Source organism: Gymnodraco acuticeps, unplaced genomic scaffold, assembly GCF_902827175.1.
Source record: "Gymnodraco acuticeps unplaced genomic scaffold, fGymAcu1.1, whole genome shotgun sequence".
Lineage (NCBI taxonomy): Eukaryota > Metazoa > Chordata > Actinopteri > Perciformes > Bathydraconidae > Gymnodraco > Gymnodraco acuticeps.
The window spans coordinates 70415-94333 of record NW_022990956.1 but is presented as its reverse complement, the minus strand read 5'-3'; the positions used below and the strand labels follow the sequence as shown (position 1 = coordinate 94333).

Genomic DNA, 23919 nt, shown 5'->3' with positions numbered 1-23919 from the left:
ATACTGATATTCTGTACAAACTGTGCTGTTGTATTTGTTGTAAAGTGTCCTTATTGTAAAGTATTTTTACTGTATGTACAGCACTTTGGCTATACCCAATGTGGACTAATAAAGAAACAAATGCACACATTTCTTTCATGTGGACTCTATAACAATTTTTTTTTTAAATATTAAAATAAGAAAAAGGGTTTGAAATAAACCATTGTTTTGTTTTTGCAATTATTATTGTATCACTATTAAATATGGTTTGTCTAATTAATAGAACTTAATTAGATGACTTGTCTAAACAATCTTTTGAGGTTTTCAGCAGGTCTCGGAGATAAGAATTGTGAACGGACAATTAATAAAGTTATAAAATATTAATATATCAAGGAAAGCAACTTTCAAAAAGTATTTCCATAAAGTTATTATTATTAATTTGATAAATGAGTCATCACTTCACCATCTCTTCTATCTGCATTAACAAAAAAAACAGTTCTGTAATATATATATTATAAATATAAGACCATTAATAGTGGTTAAATAAATACAAAATGCTGCTTCATATGCCCAGTGGGGGCTGAACAATGTACGACCCATTATTCTAAATTATATCTGTTCTGTGAAACAACTCAGGCTTGCTGAATTTGTATCTTTTGTGTTATTAGGTATTTCTTTAATAATTGTTTAGTTTACTTATTTAGTTTTGGTTGCCTTGCCTCTTGTTTCCAATATAAGTACTTGTGTTGTATTGCATTGACGGCAGTAGTTTGTGCCATTATCATTTTTAACATGTTCTTAGTAATGCATAATATATAAGCTCTTACATTTTCCTGTTGCAAAGTGCTTTCTAACTTCTGACATTTACTCAAATACTGTACTTAAGGATAATGTTAATGTATATTAGATTAAACTTTATTGTCATTGCACAGAGTACAACGGAATACAGTTTGCATCCAACCAGAAAGTGCAAATACATAGTAATCAAAGCGCATAGTTTTCAATTAATTCCCAGAACTAATATGAGGTGCAGGGTTTAAACATATATAGATAAATACAGATGTAATCGATAGTAAATAAATACATTGTAAATTAGTGCAATGTCACTGAGTGTGAGGTGCTGTGGGTTAGAGCCACATGTACATCAACCTAATTTAATTATGTACCATTAATGTTACTTCATACTTCTAATCCACTACATTTGAAAAACTAAATATTTTACTGTATTTCGTATTACAAAAAATATTTACTTTGCATTATTATAGATTAAAACACTATGCTTAACCACAAAAGTATTTCATATGGCTGCAAAACTATATTTAGGGAAGAGTTGTGCAAAGATATGCTGGGATTCACATGAAATCAACATTTACTAATAAAAAGGATTAAGCTGTAACTTGTCTCACAACAACTCTAAAGTTTTATATTTCTGGACTCTTCAACTTAATACTCTAGTATGGACTATTCTGTACAATGTGTACCTTTTACTTTTGATACATTACATCCATTTGTCTAGAAATACTTATCTACTTAAACTAAATGTTACTGACAGCAGTATTATTTCATTGTTGTTTTGATACCTTCGTGTGAAGAATCTGAGGACTTCCTCCAACTTCTTTCTAGCTATTTATTGAAAAGTGACTTTTAAAAATGTTTATAAAGATACCTTGTTTTTTTCAGATCTCCCTTTTCTCAGATCTCCCTTCCTATCTGAATTTAGTTTTTAGGTAACAGATGCTGAGAAACCCACAGCTGTGAGATACAGTGAGCACACATCTAAATATAGAGGGGACCTGTTTACCTGTGCAATCCGACCGAGAAACACAAGCCAACTTTGAGAGGTGGATTCAAACCTTTACAAAGTTATGAGTCGCAAATGTTTTAGTTTTTTTAGAGGCAAAATAAAAGGAGCAGAAACACTCACTGTGAGAAATGACTCCATAGCAACCTAATTTAAATGATTGATGTTTTTATTTAGAGATGAGTTTGACAAAGTGGTGCTATATCAAGCATCATAATGTACGGCTTCATACCAATACATACTTTTCTAGGGCTAAATCCTTTATTTGGCATCCAAACCATAATTATATTATGTATTTATAGCTTATAGATAAATTAAGTGGATTAAAAATGGAAATTGTTCTGCTTAACATTTTACCCTCAACTTCTCTGTCATCATGACAGTCAAGTTAGTTTTGATTAGATTTCTAGTGAGAAGTGTATATTGTACTTTTATAATCCACGTCCAGTGGATGTGTAGGATCTATAGTTTGATAGATATTACCAAGATGATTTGAGGTCTCGCCAGGAGAACGTCTAACAGCAGCGTCCATGTAAAGTTAGCGTCAACCCTCACGGGGTGAAAACACCAGTATTTCCAGTCTCGAAGTTTTCATAATAAAACCGTATTGCCCCCACTGTCAAATGATTTTAAAGCTATATCTGCAGTACTCATCCACTAAAAACATCAGTTTATCCTTGTTAATCACACACAATGAATTGGTTTAAATTGTATACAATGCTTTTGTTTTTTTCCCATTTTTCCCATTTCTTTTTTCAGAGGTTTTGATAGGTTAAAACATCGAACTTGAAGCTCGGTGATTGGATGTTTTAGCCGCAATGCACATTGGGCCATAAGGTGAACCCTGTTATCGTTTCATCCTGCTCCACAGAAGTGGAACTACACAATCTTTAGTTCATAAAAAAGAACGAGTCATGCTTATCCACCAAAAAAAAGTTTGTCGCTAAAATTCCTGTCAATTCTTCGAGGCACGTAAACGAGGAAAACGCACCAGAAAGTCTCAAAAAGTCAAAATTATCAACACACAAACATTGTTACATGCATATTACGTCTGTGAAGCACGAAAAGGTGATTGTTTTACCAATACAGATGGAATACGTACAGGACAAGCTTACAACGGTCGCTCGGCTTGAAGGGAGACTCTCGGAACGTGGTGGCTGAAACCACAAGCCCTGTCTTGATTTCGAGTTCGAAGATATTCCTGAGGGACGCTGGCTTCCAACCACACATGCTACATAAGGTTTACCGACACAAAGGCCATGACGAAGGTGGAAAGACGGCTCGCACGTGAGGGAGATCAAGACGTTAGGGAGGACCTTGAGGTCGAGCCCATCCCATCGACGTCTCGCAGCACGTACCGAAGCCAAACAGAGAAGCTACGATCAAGGTCAGGCCTGCCAATCGCAGGCTCTGGCCCCGTCCTTCCTGCCCTAGTGCATTATATGCAAGATGAAGGAGAAAATGATCATCAAAGCAGGCAAGCGACAAGGGATCAACTGTGTAAGGCTGAAAACATTAAAAGTCAGGTAAGCAAACCCCCTCCCCCACCCACACACCACACACACACTACCACACACACCACCACACCACACACACACACATTCTCTGTGGTTGAATAACTGAAAGGTACAATTATGTGTGAGAGATACGTCAACAAACTCATTGAGTTGTCCTTTTTTTCCGTTTAGGCAAATTGCAGAAAGCTGCTGAGAAGAAAGATGACCAAAGTGTTCTTTTACATATCAAGACAAAGACTGTGTGGCTCTGGAGGTGCGGCTACCACAAAAGCTGTTACAGTCAGTACACCATGTTTTTGCTGAGACCTGACAAACCAGAGACAGAACAGTAAGTTATTTCTCCTTGGATTGCTTTACCTATTTGCACTACCACCAGACTGAAGTCCAGGTGTGTGTCGGCGATGGCTATATATATATATACACATACACATACTTAACATTATAAGTAAACATCCAATTTCCTTCTGTTATATGTGCACACAATCACAACACTTATTCATTTATCCATTATTTACTTCTCATTCATGTGTTGTAGGGATGAGGCAATGTTTGATGCCAGTTACAAGCTGTTCTGTGAGAGGATCATCCGCCAGAGGCTGCTTGTCAACAATGAGGTGCTTAGAATGGGCCAGCTGAGGCAGCCTTCATTGACATGGTGAAGCAAACGAAGGTGTTGATGCTTCAAACTACAGGTAACTGCAATGTAATACAAGTCTTATTATTTATCATGTGCAAGGCCAGCTTTAAACAAAATGTGTATGACAGGCCTGTTTGGAGAAACCCCCATGATGTGTAGTGTGTAGTGTTGTTTGTGATGATGTGGGCCTTATTTGGCTTCTTTGGGTGTACATGTGCTGTATGGCAGATAGGTTCTAGTCTGTAATGTCTTGTATCACCTCCACCACTTCTGCTTTTGATGGTACTCCTGTGACTCGTAATTGTCACTGTTTGTTGTGTTACAGACAGGATCTGTTGAAGAAGAGGCTGGCTCAAGATTTCCCTCAGCTAGCGTTTCACATGCCCACCAAGCGCAAACGTCTGCGAACTGGTTTTTGCTGAGACTCTGTCAAAGGATTGCACTCGTGGACATGCTACCAGATCATCCGGTACGGAAACAACACAGTCCAGTGAATTGAGCCAGACAGACAGCGACAATGAACAGGGAGAACAAAGTGCCAAACAACACATGAGGACACAAGGACACTGTATACAGCAGCGTTGTTTTTGAAAAGACTGCTTAGTGACACTCCTGGCATGTCATGCCCATGGCCTCCCACTTCTGAAATGTAAATGTCACTGAATCTCAAACTGTTGTCCCCCATTGGACTATACAATCTGCTCAGCTGGATTATAGGTTCCACTGAGGAGCCAACACTGGATCATTATGTCAACATTGATGATGACGTACATTTGAAAGTGTTGTCTGTTTGTCAAGACATTGTGTACCTTGCTTCCAAGGGCCGCAAGCAGACACCCAAGTCCTTGGCTTTAGGTTTAACTGTTCGACATTTAACTGGATCATCACGCATTGTATCACTGCTTAACAGACTGGGACATTGTGCATCATGGGACACAGTTTTGAGTCTAGACACTAGCCTTGCCCAACTGACACTAGTAGAAGGCAGAGACAAAATACCGAAGGGATTCTCAAAGCGGACACCCACAACACTTGTGTGGGATAACATTGACTTTGGTGAGGAGACACTATCGGGTCGTGGAACTACTCACCATACAAATGGAATTATGCTCCAGAGTGTGCCCGGCGAGCCTATGTCCACAGCAATCAGACAGCCACTGAGAAAGGGAGTTACCTCATCATAGCCCCCCCCCCAATGCCTATACAACCTTACCATCAGTCCAAAAGGCAAGGGCCACAGAACTTGTGTCAACCAGTGCAGTCAGCGACATGCAGAATGGACACCCACTTTGCTGCACAAGCTGAAATGGCATATGCTTTTGTGAAGTCCACATGTACGGATAGTTGTACAATCCCAAGCTGGACAGGGTTCCATACACTGCTTCAGGATGAAAACACTCTGCAGAAGTCCGCATTGTATTATCTTCCAGTCATTGAAGCCTCACCAACAGAGATGTCAACAGTCAACACTATCCTGAAGCGAAGTGTCCAGATTGCTGACCAGCTAGAACTGGATCATATAGTTTTAGTGTTTGACCAGGCTATATATGCCAAAGCACAGCAAATACGCTGGAAGGATGTTGAGTTTACAAAGCGTCTAGTGATTAGACTAGGTGAATTCCATACATGCATGTCCTACCTGAGTATTCTAGGCAAAAGGTTCGGAGATGCAGGACTGCAAGATATCCTCATTGAATCTGAAGTTGTTGCCCCAGGATCCATCAATGGGGTACTCAATGGCCATCACTACAATCGCAGCATGAGGGCTCATAAACTTCTATATGAGAGTCTGCAGCGCATCCGGTTTATCACCTTCATGGACTCCTTGCCACCCCAAGAGAGAGCTGCGTGCATGGATGTCATCACTGAGATGGAATGTGCCTTTCCAGACAGATTGATGGATGTTTTGAGTGCAGATCAGAGGTTTGATAATATGTGCTCGAAATATGCAGACTTTGTGCAGAGGAGGAGTACAGAGAATGCAACATTTGCTTTCTGGAGCTCATACATTGACATGATGCAGCTACTCCTCCTGTTTGTGAGAGCAACGCGAGAATCAAACTGGCAGCTTCACCTGTCAACCGTCCGGTTAATGATGCCATGGTTTTTTGCCTACGATAGAGTAAATTACGCTCGATATTTACCTGCATACTGGCTGGAAATGATGAATCTGCCTGTCACACATCCCTCTTACCACAGTGACATGAATGTGAAAGGCCAGTGGACTGTCCAGCGACAAAGTGTTCATGGATTTGCCTCCATTGCTTGCGACCAGGCTATTGAGCAAACGCTTAACAGAGATGCCAAGACCAAAGGTGGCTGGACAGGGATCACACAAAATCGGTCTGCAGTGTATCGCTGGATACTGTCACAGCATGAAAGAGCCGCGATAGCAAGACAGTGTGAATCAATGGCAGGGATATCTCCTGAGCTACGGACAAGAAAAGACCTGGACAAGACACGCATCTCTGCTGATGCAAAGGCTGTGAGTAGAATCTTGGACACTATTGATTCCATGCTCAACCCTTTTGATGTACACCAAGACGGCATTGTGTGTCTTAGCTCTGGAAGAGTAGCAACAGGAGAAATCACAAAGGATTTGCTTGTTGCCTCAGAAAAGGGTGAAAATGCTGTAAAGGAGTTTATGGAGCAGAGACTGTTATCCAAAATAGTTGACATATTTGCCCCCATAATATCACAAAAACTCAAGACTCTCAGTGATCAGAAAAAGCCCCCCAAAAAATCTGCAGCAGGCAAGGAAGTGATTTTGCGTGCTGACAAGAAGTTATTTTCCAGGCTCCTCATCCTTGGCCAGAGCAGGAAAATTGAAATGAGGGAAATTCTGTCATATTCCTTGGGAACTGTGTCATATCCATTAGCAAGTGCTGATGGTTCACTTGCCAAAACAAACAAATCAGCTCTCATGGATCTAATGCAGAGCAAAGGTGGAGAGTGCTTGGTTGACAAAGTTCCAATAGGTGGTGCCATTCTTTTTGATGGCATGGCAGTCATGCAGGCCATGCCATCCAGACCAGCAACATTTGGAGAGCTTGCAGAGACCATACTGCAGAGCATACTCCAACTTGCTTTGCATCACAAGTGTACACGCATTGATTTTGTCACTGACCGGTATCCACCCATCAGCATCAAAAGCCTAGAACGGTCCCGTAGAGCTGATGCAGGGTCACAACTAATAACAATCTTCAGCCCAGATCAGAGAACTCCAACCCAGTGGAAGAAGTTTCTCTCTGACGGAAAAAATAAGGAAGCACTGGCCGAATTCCTTTATGTGGCATGGACACATGCAGACCTCACAACAGTGGGTAAAAACCTCAGCTTGTACATTGCCCATCAAAATCAATGCCACTGTGTAACTGTCATGGAGGGTGTACAGTCTGTTGATGTTGTTGAAGACCTGCAGTGTGATCATGAGGAATGTGACACACGGGTGTTTTTACATGCCCAACATGCTGCACAGGAGCACAAAGCTGTCATCATCAAGAGCTCGGACACTGATGTGGCAGTCATTGCTGTAAGTCTGCAGGCAGATTTGCCATGCAGCTTATATGTGTTCACAGGGACTGGCAACAGGACACGGATCATTGACATTGCCATGGTGTCATCAGCTCTCGGAACCAGTGTGTGTTCAGCCTTGATTGGAATTCACACGTTCTCTGGGTGTGACTCCACAAGCGCTTTCTATGGCAAAGGCAAAAGAAAGTCATTTGCTGTTGCATGTGAGAAAGATGACTACCTTAAGGCTTTCAGAAGTTTAGGTACTAACTTTGACTTGGAGCAATCAACATTTGCACTTCTTTGCCGGTATGTATGTCACCTGTATGATCAGCCAGCAGCCGAACATGTAAATGATGCTAGGTACAAGGCTTTCTGTATGGCATCATCGGCCTTGCCAGAATTAAGCATTCCCCCTACTCATGATGCCCTCCATCAGCACTGCAAAAGGGCAAATTACCAGGCAGCAATAATGAGGTCCTGTCTCAAAAGAGAAATGAATGCTCCATCACCTGCTGGATATGGTTGGGAAATAGAGGATGGGAACTTACACGTCACCTGGATGACAAGAAATCCTGCCCCTGACAGTGTGTTGCATGTGATACACTGCAGCTGCAAAGAGTCTGCCTGTGAGAAAGGCAGATGTTCATGCTTCTCTGTAGGACTCTGTTGTTATGTCGTTGCTCAAATTGTGCAAATAAAAAAGAAACAGAGGAAGAGAACGATGACTGCCCTGACACTGACAGTGAGGAATAGGAATAAAAGAGCCTTCTTTCCATCTTTCTTAAGCTCTTTTCTGTTCTTTTGGTTTTAGTGCCTGGCCGACGCGCTCACACATCACTCATAGATACGTTTGTTTTTGGTACTAGAACAGAGTATAATCAGCAGGACTCTTTTAACCAGCTGAGGCAATCACAGCACCAATCAGCCGCTCCGCCCAGCCTGACACCAATCAATTATACTACATTACATGTCCTTCTACTGTTTTCTATGTCATACCTTTTATATTTGTAATAAATCTCGTTTTTATGGTTCATCAGTGTTGTTTTCATTTGTGGAGGGATGAATGAGTAAATAAATGAATCAATGGACATTGGTATAAGTAAGGCAAGGCAAGTTTATTTATATAGCACTTTTCAACACAAGGCAATTCAAAGTGTTTTACAAAAAATTAAAGACATTAAGAAAATGGCATTTAAAATCAGTCATTCAAAAGAAAAGCTAATAAAAGAAACATTAAAAGAAAAAATACATGGATAAAAGTTACAGTGCAGTCTAAGATATGAATAGTTCAATTAAAAGCAGCAACAAAAAGAAAAGTCTTCAGCCTGGAAGTACTGCATTTTATTGATCTAAATTACTTAACGTAACAAGTTAACCTTCTTCTTGGACGCAGAAATCAAGTCATGTTTATTTTAAGAGTGCATTTAACGTGTACAGGGTAACAACAGACAGACAAAAAGTCCTCAGTCTAATGGAATAATCCCAATGAACCTAGCGATGTGAACATGGCAGTCCAGGAATGATAGTTTGATAAATATGAGTTTGATATACTTTATTAATCCCCGTGGGGAAATTGTTTGTAGCTGGAGTTGGCTGATAAACGCTGCTAGTCAATGTTGATTCGATGGTCAACTCTGTTCCCAGATAGTAAAACCTCTCACAAATACCGCGTATATAACGCAAATACCTCGTACTTAGTGATGTATTAAGACATATGACAAAACATGACATAAAACAAGCATACAGCACTGTTTAGAATCCATTTGGTCTGGTTTAGCGTAACCATGGCGGCCGCCATCTTTCACTTCTGTTGACAATATGCAGCTACCCAATTGGTGTAGCACGATCACGTGACGAACCGTGGCACGACTTTGGACCAAGATATTATTACGCTTCGAAGGGACTAGTTCAGCCAATAATTACGTGCCTAGAAGAATTGGCAGGAATTTTAGCGACGATATTTTTTTTGGTGGATAAGCATGACTCGTTCTTTTTTATGAACTAAAGATTGTGTAGTTTCACTTCTGTGGAGCGGGTTGAAACGATAACAGGGTTCACCTTATGGCCTATTTGTGCTCACGGGGATTGAGGACACCTGGCGGCTGGAGCTAGCCGGATAAAGGACTGGGCCGGATCTCGCTCTCTCTCTCTCTGGCAGGAGGACGCAACGCGTAGAGCAGCCACGACCAGCTGACCTCTTGTTTCGTCGTTTGTTTCGCCTGTTTGTGTCCTTCAGCAGCAGTGAATAAACTCTCTTTTTCTATTCACGCCCTCGTTTCTGTCGCGCGTTTGTTGTGGCTGAGAGCCAAGCCATGACAGCTGGGAGCTCGTCCATTCCGGTAAGGTAAGCTTGTGTTGGGAGTTAGTTCATTATTTGTGCGGAGTTTCCCCTGGTAGGTTGTAGCGACGGTTCCCTTGGGATCGTTGGGAGGGGTGTTTAATGTTGTGGTGAAAGTGGCTGAAGCCTCGGCTTGGGGGCATGGCCGTGGTCGCAGTATTGTTGCTAGTTTGCTAGTCGCTTTGCTGGGCCAGCAGTCTCCAGTGCATAAGTACCCGCCGCAAGTAACTACATGAAGACTAGGGAGGAGATTAGTTAGCGGGTGTCATAGTTAGTGTAGGAACTCCAATCATTTATTTTTGCTTTCGTCTCAGTGTAAGCTCCGGTGTTGTGTGGTAGTATGGCGGATGTAGACGCATTTATCAGGGCTCCGTCTCAGGAAGCCCTTGGCAATTTCTCAATGTGCTCGTTATTGCTGAACATTTCTCGGTGGAAATCGTCGGCGATAAGAGGCTAAAAAGCAATATAAAAGACTCTATTGTGTCGGCATTAGATGAAACGGGAGTCTCTCCGGCAGGGCCGGCACTCGGCATAGGCAGTATAGGCGAATGCTAAGGGCGCCGAAAATTTGAAAAGAAAAAAAAAAAGTTTCCCGAACAACACAATTTCCCGATTTTGGATCAACAAAGTACATCTTATTATCTTATACTAACCTAACTACGACTATATTGCGTACAGCGCCCATAAAGTATGGCACACACCCACCCCCCAAAATCAAGTTGAACTGCCCCAGCCCCAGTAAAAACCAGAGGTTTATGTGAAATTGTTCTTTTTTTGAAATAATGGTAGTGTGCAATTATAGGTTTTCATTTTGTATTTGTGTTAATTTAAAATAAATCAAACTCCCAAAAGACGTACACAGCTTCTGTGTGCTTTTATTAACATTGGAATTTACTGTGTAAGCGGCCGCGGGGGGGAGAGCTTTATGGCGCGTTTCCACTGCAGGCCTCGCTCGGCCTCGCTCGGTTTGGTTAGGCCTTATTAGGCCCGGCTCACTTTAATGCTGCGTTTCCATTACAGTTTAGGAACTGGGTCAGTTATTATAGTAACGCAGTGTAGGCGGAGCAGTGACGTCATCTTCAATGAGAGCTCCAGAAAAACAACACAGCCGTTAGCTCTTAGCACTCAGAGCTCACAGCTCCTCATATCTGTTCAGAAACTTGACAAAAGTTAAACAAGTACAAACCACAGACTGCCTGTGTCATGGTGAATACAGTCGCTGGTTTATTTATGTCTGTATAGGCCGTTGTTGTGAGTGTGGACGGTCGGAGCATATATAACGTTAGCTTAGCCAAGCTACATTTAGAAAACACGCATTTTAAAAGGGTTTTTCGCCTGCCGTCTGTCTGCAGACTTGTCAAAGCATTAATTCATGGTTTTTACTAACCGGTATCAGTATGTTGTTACTTCGGCATCATTTTGAAACGTGTATTACAATTAAATCAAATATGTATCATATATGTTAATCTTGTTGTAGTTGTAGCCCCCTTGCCAGCGATTCTCTCTCTAGTTTAGCATACTCAGCCCGACTCAGCCTGGTTGTTCCTGGCCCTAGAACCACGATTTAGTCGGGCCAGAAAAAAGGTGAAAAAGTAGCCCCGGGCCAAAACTAGGCCAAGTGGAAACGCAACCAAAAACGGGCCCCGCACTGCAGTGGAAACGCGCCATTAGAGAGCTCTCTCCTGAAAGACTGAGCGGCTCTAATAACCTCAGCTCAGTGAGGTAAAGGCACGCCTTTATATGATCATTATAGTTATAAACAAATAAGAGAAAAACAGGTATAAAATACTATATGACAGTACAAAAAAGTTGTTATTAATAAACAAGAATACAGTTTGAAAGGGGAGTGATTTGTAAAGTATCCATAAAGAAAAAGAAAATCTACTTACAGTTCTGTTTCATATGGGTGTTGAGAAATGTATCCATAGATTTCCTAATGTTGCTCTCAAAGTGCACCAGATTGATGCTTTTAACTTCAATATTAAAAAAAAAAGTCTTCCCTGGGGTGCATGCCCCCGGACCCCCCTAGAGGAGGTGAGGTCCCCCCCACTTAAATCATGTTTCAAATGGATAGGAAACTAAATACAGTTGCAAACATCTTGTGTCCATATCTTTCTGTTTTGGTGGTCATGCCACAACCGTGCACACACGAGTCATAGTAAGTGTAAGTGTCTGCATTTGGGGGGGGGGGCACCAGCTAAAATCTTGCCTAGGGCAGCAAATTGGTCAGGGCCGGCCCTGGTCTCCGGCAGAGATAGGAGTGGTGTTGTTAAAATTGCTGTTGCAGGCTAGTTCACTGTCCTTTGAGCAGCAGAAGGAGATGTTATTGTTGCAGCTGAGTGAAAATGAGGTATGAGATGGAGTTTGAAAAGGAAATTGCAGTGGAGCGGATGCGGCAGGGGACTGAGAAAGCCAAACTGGATATGGAAGGACAACGTCTTTCTATGGTCAGAGATGGTGCGGTGTTGAGTGAGCAGCACGGTAAACAGGTGCCCAGGTCTCCTCATCGGTTCGATGCTAACAACTTGCGCTTGTTACCGCAATTTAATGAAAGGGATCCTGACACTTTTTTTTTTGCTTTTTGAACGGGTAGCTAAGGCTAGGGATTAGCTGGATGCAGACTGTGCCCTGATGCTTCAGTGTGTGCTCACAGGAAGAGCACAGTCCGCATATTCCGCGTTATGTCCGGAGGATAGCTCTAGCTGTGTTAAAATAAAATTGGCGGTGCTTAGAGCATATGAACTCGTTCCTGAGGCTTATCGACAGCGTTTTAGGTCCTTGGAGAAAAAACAGGGTCAAACATATGTGGAAATGGCGAGGGATTTGTCTGTTCATTTTAAACGTTGGTTAGCTGCTCTGGGGCCTAATTTATAACGCCGTGCGTAGGATTCACGTGGGAAGGTTGCTTACGTAGTAGAAATCCAAAAAATAGGTACAGAAATGTTCCGACATTTTCCGATTCACCAAACATTGCGCACCGGCGAGGAAAGTGCGTACAGCACTTCCTACGCTGGTTTCCCTTTATAAATCACAACCGACTCGAAATGCGGTGCAGCTTTTGCGGGCTTCACGTAATGCCCATATTTGCCTATAAATAGTCAAAGAAACGCCCATTCATTCATTCATTCTGACTGACTTTATGAAGAAGATCGCAGGAAATGACGACAGAACAGCTAAAAAAGACATCTCACACTGTCAGATTTTGGTTATTTTGGGGAGGTCGAGATAAATCATATTGTTTGGTGGATGCAGTTTGAACCAGAGTAGCAGCATGGAGGTCGGATCATCACCAAAATAAATAAATAAATGGCCCGAAAAAGGTTAATGACAAAAACAATACACATAGCCTTCCTCAGGCAGTGTGTTTGTACCGGGGACAGGAGACACCCCCTTGATGAGAAACTCTAAGAAGTGAACGGGGAATCCCCCCGGTGTGGAGTCATGACGACTGGATCTGAATTATGTTTTTGTATTTGGTGGTTTGTGTTCCAGCTGTCGATCAGCTGTGCGCAGCGTCTCCACTGCAGCCTGTGCGTCTCAACCCCCCCGCAGCAACCCTATATCCACCAGTTAAAGGAAATACAACTAATGTGTTGTGTTATATTAGCTGTACAATTTACCACATATGGTGTTCTTAGCTTCCATACCTCCTGTGTTTTACGAGCGACTTATCAAGTCTTGGCAAACGGCATAAAACACGATTAAACATGATAGTATATAAAACCATGCTCGTATCTACAACCTATAGAAATGCTAAACGGCGTCAGTTTAGAGGTAATTCTGTCCTTCTGCTTTCCGCATCATTTATGAGAAAACATTTCATAACATTAACACAACATATTCGAGGTGGTTTTAAATAACATATCCGTATTTATTTATTTCTCCAAGTTATGTTTTGTGTGCACTGAGGAGTCGCAAACAGGCGTTTGTTTAATCATTTTAAGATTGGCTTTAATCAAGGTTTGAAAATGAATTCTTCATATATGATAAATGAGAGGTAACATTTTATTTATGGTATTATTTCCACATATTTCTCTCCATTCTTTCTTCTGCCAACGGTGTCGCAGTTTCTCGTCTCTCCCGTTTTTGTGCTTAGTGCGTACGCATGGGTTAGAGTTTGCGTGGAGGACCGCACATTTTCCCGTCAAGTTAGTATTTTATAAATCGCAAAGATTGCGTAGAAACTGGCGTACGCCATCTTTTGAGCGTATATCCCTTTATAAATGAGGCCCCTGGACATCACTTCTTTTGACAATTTGGGTGAACTCATGGTTTTGGAAGAGTTCAAAAACATTCTTCCTGACAACATTGCTACTTATATAACAGAACACAGGGTAACTTCGGCGTCCGAAGCTGCGGTGGCAGCGGATGAGTTTGTGTTACTTCATAAGGGCAGGTTCGGAGGGCGCGCTGGAGCTCTACCTGTTTTTAAAGGAAGTAGAAGGGCTGTTGATGTTGGTTTATTGGGGATGGATCCAAAGAAAGTGGCTTGGGAAAAATCTGAGGATACTTGAAACTATTGTCGTAAGAAAGGCCATTGGAAACCAGAATGTCCGGCGCTTAGAGCAAAATCCAAGGGAGGAACATTTGTGGGTAAACCAGTTGCATTAGCTGTTCCTGTGAAAAGCTGCTGTTTTGACGAGGTGCTTACGGACCACTTATGGGGATCAGAGGTTTTGGCGTCCTATGCTCCTTTTATAAGAGAGGGCTTGGTGTTATTGGTAGGTAGCAATGTCAGAGTTCCAATAACATTTTTGAGGGATACAGGTGCATTTGACTCCTTTATCGTTGACTCTGTTCTGCCTTTGTCTGAGGAAAGTGACACTGGTGACACGGTTCGGAGTCGGGGGATGGGATTAGCGGTTTTCCCTGTTCCTGTTCATAAGATGTATCTTGACTGTGACCTTGTTAAAGGGGAGGTAGCTATTGGTGTACGTCTAGCTTTTCCAATCGAGGGGATACATTTCATTCTGGGTAACAATTTGGCAGGTGGTAGAGTCTGGGCTGATGTTCCCTCTGTGTTGTTAGTCACTGATGGTCTGATTGAGTCAGGATCTGAGAAACGCTCTACAGTGGTGCCAGACGTCACAGCCTCGTGTGTGATTACACGTGCTAGGGCCAAAAGGGATCATGACTTGCTACCAGATGGAAAGTCAACTGACACAGTGGAGGTTCCATCTTTGTTTGAGTATTCGGTATTACTTACACACCATGAGGTGGGAGAGGAGCAACGTCAGGATTCTTCGTTGAAAGACCTTTTTGACGGTGTTGCGCCAGTTGCAGAGGGAGAAAACGCTTCAAGTGGATACATGTTGCATAATGACTTGTTGTTTAGAAGATGGGTTCCTGTGGCTGTTGATGGTGGGGGAACTGAGGTTTTCCAGCTGGTGGTGCCAACTAAGTTTCATCCTCTTGTACTGAAAGTCACACATGATGAGTGTGGACACTTTGGGGTTCGGAAAACATATTTGAACATCCTGAAACACTACTTTTGGCCACGTCTAAAGAGAGATGTGTCGCAGTATATTAGAACATGTCATGTGTGTCAGCTAACAGGGAAACCAAACCAGAAGATCAAACTAGCACCACTACAGCCGATACAAGTGGTAAGTGAACCGTTTACACATCTCATTGTGGATCGTGTGGGCCCTTTACCATGTTCAAAGTCTGGTTGCAAATATCTGCTGACTGTGATGTGTCAAACCACTAGGTATCCAGCGGCTTAACCTTTGAGGTCGATTACAACTAAGGCTGTGGTTAAGGCTTTGTCGCAGTTTATTTCAATATTTGGTATTCCTAAGGTCGTCCAGAGTGATCAAAGCTCCAATTTTCGTCTCACATGTTTGCTCAGGTGTTGAAGCTTTTGAAGATTAAGAAGGACCAGTCAACAGCTTACCACGCTCAAAGCCAGGGTGCCTTGGAAAGGTTTCACCAGACATTGAAATCCTTGTTACATGCTTACTGTACTGAACTAGATGGAGACTGGGAGGAATCAAATCAAATCAAATTTTATTTATATAGCACATTTATAAACGATTTTTGGTCGAGCCAAAGTGCTGTACATAAAATAAAAATAGCCTACAGTAGAGACACTTTACAGCAAATACAACAGTACAGATTGTTCAGAATATCAGTATGAGAAAAACGACACCCTCTATCCTTAGACCCTCACATCGTACAAGGAAAAACTTCCAGAGAAAACCCACAGTTTAAGGGGAAAAAATGGGAGAAACCTCAGGGAGAGCAACAGAGGAGGGATCCCTCTCCCAGGACGGACAGACGTGCAATAGATGCCGTGTGTAAATCGAAGAGATAATACATTTTACAGCATATAGACCGAATGTTAGGAAATGCATGAAGATGATGAATTAAGAAGATGAATCCACGAGGATGTCAGCTACAATCCTGTGGAAGCCATCAGGGAAGCAGCATGACGAGACCCAAGGCAGGACCGTAGAGACATGTTCAGCCATGACCCGAAGTCCACGACTTAATCCAGAACTCAGGATAGAGGATCCAAGACACAGGACTACAGCAAGAGGATCAGCCTCGACTCCGGTTCCCAGCGTAGATATAGATACAAAACAAGAAAAAAGATGTGGCTGGGTTAATCGGAACAAGAGAATACACAGACACAGACAGAGAGGGAAAAGGTCATTGGATAAAAGTTATTCTTGATAACCCTCTAGAAAGATATCATGAACTTCCCCACTCAATCTATCAAGACCTGAGCAGTTCTATTAGATATAGGATAAGAAACAGAGATAGGGAGCACAACAACCTATCTCTTCGTCAGATGCACTCCCCCGCTTATCTAAGCGACTCTGTACCCCGTTACCCTCAACAAGGCCATAGACCAGCAGAGGGAAAATGGGGGGTGTGTAAGGGTAAGGATTTTTAAGAATAAACCGCAAGGGTCTAAAGGGAAAAAAGATGAAATATATATATAAGGTACTATATTTTAAGTAATCCTATCTACTATTCCTATATTTGAATAATGTATAAACTATTTTAAAAATACTTTATGAAATCCTATGTTATGTTATAAATATTAAAATAAAGAACTAAATGTATAAATGAATAAATAGATAATTAAACAAAAGCCAAAGAGAAAAAGTGAGTTTTAAGTGTTGATTTAAAAACCCCCAGGGTCTGGGCCGACCTCACATGGAGGGGCAAAGTAATCCAGAGCCTTAGGGCCAGCCGCTGCGAAAGCTTGATGCCCTCGGGTTTTAAGCCTGGTCTTAGGCACTATCAACAACAGCTGATCAGCCGACCTTAAGGCTCTGCCTGGGGTGTAGCGATGGAGGAGTTCGGCTATATAGGCAGGAGCCAGCCCATTTAGGGCTTTAAAAACAAATAAAAGGAGTTTAAAATCTATTCTGAACCGAACTGGAAGCCAGTGCAATGAAGCCAGAATTGGGGTGATATGGTCGCGCTTTTTATGGCCAGTGAGAAGACGTGCAGCTGCATTCTGAACTAGCTGGAGGCGTCTAATTGAGGCCTGATCCATACCCACATACAGAGCGTTGCAGTAATCCAGTCTCGAGGTAACAAAGGCGTTAATAAACCTTTCTAGGTCTTTAAAAGATAACAATGACTTGGTCTTAGCCAATAGTTGTATTTTGAAAAAGCAGGTCTTGACTACAGTGCTAACCTGCTTATCAAATTGTAAAGGCGCTGTTGAAGGTCACTCCAAGGATCATAACAGAGGGGAAGATATGTTTATTGAGGGAGCCCAGAATATCAACCGGGGAGACTGTTGGTTGGGGTCCAAAAAAGATGACCTCGGTCTTACTCTCATTATGGGTGAGGAAGTTTTGGCTCAGCCAGGATTTAATCTCTGTTAAGCAGTCCTTCAACTGCTGTAATGAGTTGGCATTTTGATTGAGAGGCAGATAGATCTGTATATCATCAGCGTAACAATGGAAGGGGATATTATGTTTTGTAAGAATTCAACCTAGGGGCAGTATGTACAATAGAAAAAGGATGGGGCCCAGAATCGAGCCTTGGGGAACCCCACAGGTAAGAGGGGCTTTGGCAGAGGAGAAGACACCTAACTGCACTGAGAAGCTACGGTCCGTCAAATAAGACCTGAACCATGCAAGAGCAGAGCCTGTAATGCCTGCGGACTGTTCAAGCCGTGACAACAGGATACTATGATCCACAGTGTCAAAGGCAGCAGTTAAATCTAACAGAACCAAAACAGCTGGGCTGCCTGAATCGGCGGCTAAGAGCAGATCATTAAAAACTCTTAAAAGGGCTGTTTCAGTACTATGCATAGGTTTAAAGCCAGACTGAAATTTTTCATGGATACCATGCGTGGTTAAAAATGACTGCAACTGGGCGTAGACTACTCGCTCCAGGGCTTTAGATAAAAAGGGTAGCTGGGAGATGGGCCTGAAATTTGCGAGAATGGAGGGATCGAGATTTTTCTTTTTAAGTAGTGGCTTAACCACGGCTTGTTTGAATGCAGCTGGGACTAGGGTTGGGTATCGTTTGAATTTCCACGATTCTGATTCCGATTCCGATTCTACTTTTCGATTCCGGTTCTTAACGGTTCTCAATTCCGATTCTTTGAGGGGCAGGATAAAAAAATTATACATGCTTCTTCCACCAAAAAAATTACATTTATTCGAGAAACTTTTACACAGGTTAGTTTACAGTAATATTCACATTAATCAGTCTGTTTATATTCACTGCTATGTAACTGTAACCTGAGAACCACTGAAGCTACAACAGTCCAACTTTTAAAGGAACCCCCCCCCCCCATTTAAAAACAGTTCTTGTTGAGAAAAACAAGCATATCTGCCTTCTCAGGCAAACCGGGAAGAAATGTTTGAACATTTTAAAGTAAAGTGCTTCAATCTGGTGCACTTTAAGCAGAATTACTAGAGACTAGATCTAGGGGGTACAACTCTAAACACCCATATGAAAAAGATCGGTTTACATTTTAATAATCAAATAAGTATGTGAACATAACCAATAACCTACCATAGCCGATAACAAATACATGTAACGCATTTTATTTTTGTTGTTCATTCATATCTTATTTTACAATTTTATTTATGCATATTTTTTTGTCTCCAGTTTAAAACGATATGTCTGGTTTACTGTCCTATAGTATACATTGGAATGATTTCAAACCTGTTTTATCCCAATAATTATAAAGGAGTGCCTTGGAAATATGTGTTTACATAAATTGTGATCAAAACGTTTGAGACCCACTGAGATAACTTGGACTAAAGTGAACTATCTAAACACTCAAGAGTCCTTTACCTCACTGAGCTGTAGTTATCCTTCCGGGAAAAGATTGTCCCACTCTTGACCTAACAATCAACATTGGCACCTCTGTTGTTTCCCCGACTCAGACTGCAAGGAATCCTCTTATATTTTATTTCTTACAGTGCAGACGCTTTTCTGCTTGCTCCTGCCTCTGCTTACTTTTTATGCTGATTTTCCTATTCTTATTCTCTGAAAACTTCGAGCAGCGGCTCCTGGACATTAACTTATCACTGGGACAGTTCATCTTCGTAAATAGACGGAGGGTTTCAGCCATATTTCAACATTTTTACGACGACCTCAGTCTTACAGTAGCGTGGCCTAGCAACAGCTAAAGCCTGGTAGGCTACTGCATGCTATTTAGCTTAAGCTAGTTGGTAGCAAAATGCCTCCGTTCTCTACAGATGACTTCCACAAACTTATACAGAAGATAGCTGTGTTGGAAATGAAAATGCAACGGTTGGAAGTTAACGTGGAAGTGAATGGACTATGTCATGGGAATGACACCACTTTACCAGTGTTGCAAAATAATGGAGAAGGGTATGCTAACTCACAGCTAGTTAGCAGCTACAAGGATTCCAAGGAACAGGAGGGCTGTGTACCGGGTAATACATCTACAAGTGGTAGTCCTCCCTGGAACTCTCTGGGTGCAAAGCCTAAGAGTAAATCATTTCCATGGGATTTGGGAGGACGGATAACAGGCAGAGCCCAGTGCTCTCAAATCTGTGATGCGACCGGCTGGCCTGCATTGTTATCACCCAGGAAGAGCGCCTCTTCAACCCCTATTCATACTAGGAAACAGCAGTGGACAGCTGCTAAAGGGAGAACTACAAAAAATCCTCCTAAACCACCAAGTGTGCCAATCCAGAACAGATACGCTCCGCTGACAGAGAACCGGAGATCTGATGAACTGGATAACCTGTCCTCTTCACACAGCAGGGTAAGGACCAATAGCTACTCCAAAAGTAAAAGGCTAGAGGGAAAGCTAACGACTGGGCCTGAAACTCTGATTGTGGGTGACTCTGCTGTAAGAGATGTAAAAGGTCTGTGTAATAAGAACAACACCAAAGTACTCTGTTTTCCCAAGGATGTGGTCTCTGACTTGGCTGAGAAGATCCTGCATATTGGGGCTGAACATCCGACTGTGAAGAATGTGGTACTACACATTGGAACAAATGATGTTGTGAAACAACAGTCAGAAGTGCTGAAAGAAGACTTTAAATGTTTGTTGGAAACTGCCAGCTCTCTAAATGCAAAGGTGTTCATCAGTGGCCCTCTGCCGCCAGTCAGAAGAGGAGTGGAGAGATTCAGCAGATTGTTTGCACTGAACACCTGGCTTTCAACTGTCTGTACTGACCATTCTGTTCATTTTATTGACAATTTTAACTTTTTCTGGGACCGCAGACATCTTTTCAAGGCAAATGGAGTTTGCCTGAACAAGTCAGGAGTGAAATTGTTTATCTCTAACATATTCAACTGCCTGCGTTATCAATCTGTTCCCTCTGCCAAGGACAAGCGGCAAGAGGAATCAAAACAGGAGAAAGACAAAACACATCACGCAGAAAACCCTGAAGAATTATCACTGCACCCGCCTGAGGAATGTTCTGATTATGGGAGACACATGGAGGAGTCTCCACTGCCCGAGCTTTTTTGATGACTTTACTGAACTGCTGTCTATAGTGTGTATTGATTTTGACCGTCTAGTCATTGTTGGTGATTTTAACATCCATGTTGACAACCCCCAGGACAGAGGGGCAAAATAACTGTTTTGTGTTCTTGATAGCTGTGGACTGACTCAGCATGTGACGGAGCCCACGCACAATAAGGGGCACACTCTGGACTTAATTATCTCAAAGGGTCTGAATATCTCTAAGGTTGTGGTGACTGATGTTGCACTCTCTGACCATTCCTGTGTTTTCTTTGAGAGCTCTATTTTTGTTCACAAAAATGTTCAAAAAGAGGTAACCACAAAGCGATATTTAACTGAAAATACTAGGGAAATGTTTACCCATAATTTTTCTTCCACTGATTCAAAAACATCTCTAAGGAAGCGAGAGGGAATGCTGTCTAAGGTGCAGTTTGTCGGCCGCAGGTGCTTGACTACTTCCGAGAGAGAAGAGAGGGATACAGGCTCAAAATGGTCGAGGACAGCAGGGCACAGAAAGGGAGCAGGATCTGGGGTAGCACTAGTATAGGCTAGCCTAAGAGCAGATTCTTTTTCGATAAAAAATGTATCGCAGAGAGTAGTTGATGCCACAATTGGAGAAGCATCACAAGGATTAATGATCGAATTGAGGACATTAAAAATAACTTGAGGTTTATGGCTGTTTTTGGAGATTAACAGAGAAATATACTCTGCTTTGACTGCCGTCTGATAATCAGAAAGGCAAGCACGAAGAATTTCTAAGGAGACATGAAGTTTATCCTTTTTCCATTTTCTCTCTGCACTTCTACAAGCGCATCTAAAAGCGCGAGTACAATCATTGAGCCACGGCTCTGAGAGAACTTTGTTGCGTCTAAGCGTAAAGGGAGCAACGGAATCCAGTATTAGTGTGCATGTCGAATCAAACAAAGAGATAAGCTCATCCGCACTAAAAGCACAGTTCACCTCTAATTTACAAATCGGATAAGTATTAAAAGCATCTGAAAACTGTGAGGCAGTCAAGGGGTTAATTGAACGCAGACAATGCACAGGATCACGTGATTCGACTCCTACAGAAGGGATCGAGGTTGTAAACAGAACCGGTAAATGGTCTGAGATACGCGTTCCTGCACAGATTTCATCCACAGAGATAGACAATCCAAACGATAATACGAAGTCTAAGGTGTGTCCTTTATCATGTGTTGGGCCAGCCACAGACTGAATAAGACCGAAATAGTCGAGGAGGTTTAAAAAATCCCTAACCAGAGGTTTAGACTCGCAGCACACATGGACATTAAAGTCTCCGCAGATCAAAACACGATCATATTTCACCATGATCCCGGACAGAAAGTCAGAAAAGTCAGTTATAAAATCATTATTGTACTTTGGCGGACGATACACGACTGCGCAGAGTACAGGCGAGGCTAGGTTCAATTAAAAAAGCTGCAACTCAAAGCTAGCATAGCTAGTTACTGGGTTAAGCAAACGGCATTGGAGATTAGCTCTAAACACTGAAGCTATACCCCCACCACGGCCGGTGGTACGTGGGGAGCTGAAGAAAGTACAGTCGGGAGGAAGAAGTTCAGAAAACGGTACATACTCGCCGGTGTGGACCCAGGTCTCCGTCAGGAACATTAAATCCAGATCATGAGAGGTGAAGAAGTTGTTTAACAGGAACGTCTTGTTTGCTATTGACCTAGCATTTAGCAAAGCCATGCAGAGTTTTCTCTCCGGGCTGGCCGAAGGTGTAGTGCGTCTCAGCTGACGAAGATGTGCGTGTTGAATGCCGCGCGGACCGGGAGCAGTCAGTCGGGCAGGAGGAGCTGCCAGCGGGCCCAGCAGAGGCCGCAGCTCCGGAAAGACAGGGCGAATCCACCGAACCCTCGGATGGCGTGCAGCGGGAGGGCCATGACATCTGATGCGTGGATAAGTCACGGAAGAAGCCGTCAGGTGTGCTTTTTGATGGACAAGTGCGCCACCACGCTTTCCCCGTCGCCTAAAGTGCTTTCGGTGAGGCAGGATGCAGGGCAACTGGCGCAGGTAGGTGGGAATATCTGACAGTAGAGGGGGGGGAGTCGATTTACGGTTGCCAGATATAGGTTTGGGCAGCAGTATAAACTCCAGTGAGGGTCTTAGGTGGAGGAGAGCTTGGCGATCATAGACAAGCAGAGCAGGGACATTCTGACAAACATAAAACAAAAACAGGATAGCTAAAGGCAGAGAGCTGAGGGAGCGGCATGCCAACACAGGCGCCATCTTGAAATCCTTCTCACAAAGGTCTTCCTTGGTTGATGTTGGCTGCAAGGGAGGCGGTACATGAAGGTACGGGGTTTAGCCCTAATGAGTTGGTTTTCGGACATGCTGTACGGTGTCCCTTGGCAGTGCTGAAAGAGGGTTGTGTTGACACTGAGCCACCATGGAGCTTGGTGGATTATGTGAATGGCTTCAGACGTCGTTTGGTTGTTGCTTTGAGTATGGCACGGAAAAAGCTGTCAGTGTCTCAAAGTAAAATGAAGAAGTTCTATGACCGTCGTTCGGCACGACAGGAGTTTAATCCAGGTGACCAGGTTCTATCACTTATGCCTATTGTTGGTTCCCCATTTCAGGCTAAGTATTCAGGTCCGTACACTATCATTGAGAAAACTTCTGACCTAAATTATGTTGTGGCAACACCAGAACGAAGGAAGACCAAACGCCTCTGTCATGTAAATCTTCTGAAACCCTACCACAAGCGGGAGGTTAACACAGACACAGAGGTGGAGAAGGATAAAGTGCAGCCGGCTGTTGTGGTGACACATGGTTTGACGTATGAGGGAGATATAGTGCCCGAACCTGATGATAGTTTGCTCTGTGGTCGTTTGAGAAATTCGGAATCGCTAGATAATTTAGACGGGTTGTTGTCTCATTTGGCGGAATCAAGACGTGAGGAACTCTCAGCATTGGTACACAAATATTTGTGTCCGTTTGGAGACACTCCTTCGCAAACTGACTGGGCTGAGCATGATATTGATGTTGGGGACGCTCAGCCGATTAAGCAAAATTTTTATCGCATGCCACCAGTTAAGCGCAATCGGTTGGATGCAGAGATTAATTACATGTTGGAGAATAAAATTGCTGTCCCATCGGCATCTTGTTGGGCGTCTCCATGTATTTTGGTGCCAAAGCAGGATGGGACACCTAGATTCTGTACTGATCTAAGAAAAGTGA

The 23919-nt window shown here is 42.7% G+C and overlaps 1 protein-coding gene across 1 annotated transcript in view; it reads left to right on the top strand.

Annotated features, from left to right (window-relative positions):
• Positions 1-9601: 9601 nt before the first annotated feature.
• Positions 9602-23919, top strand: part of LOC117558758 — a 38346-nt gene continuing 24028 nt past the window's right edge. The window contains exon 1 of the mRNA XM_034235142.1: positions 9602-9794. The gene's annotated coding sequence lies outside the window, so the exon portion shown is untranslated. The remainder of the gene's footprint in view (positions 9795-23919) is intronic.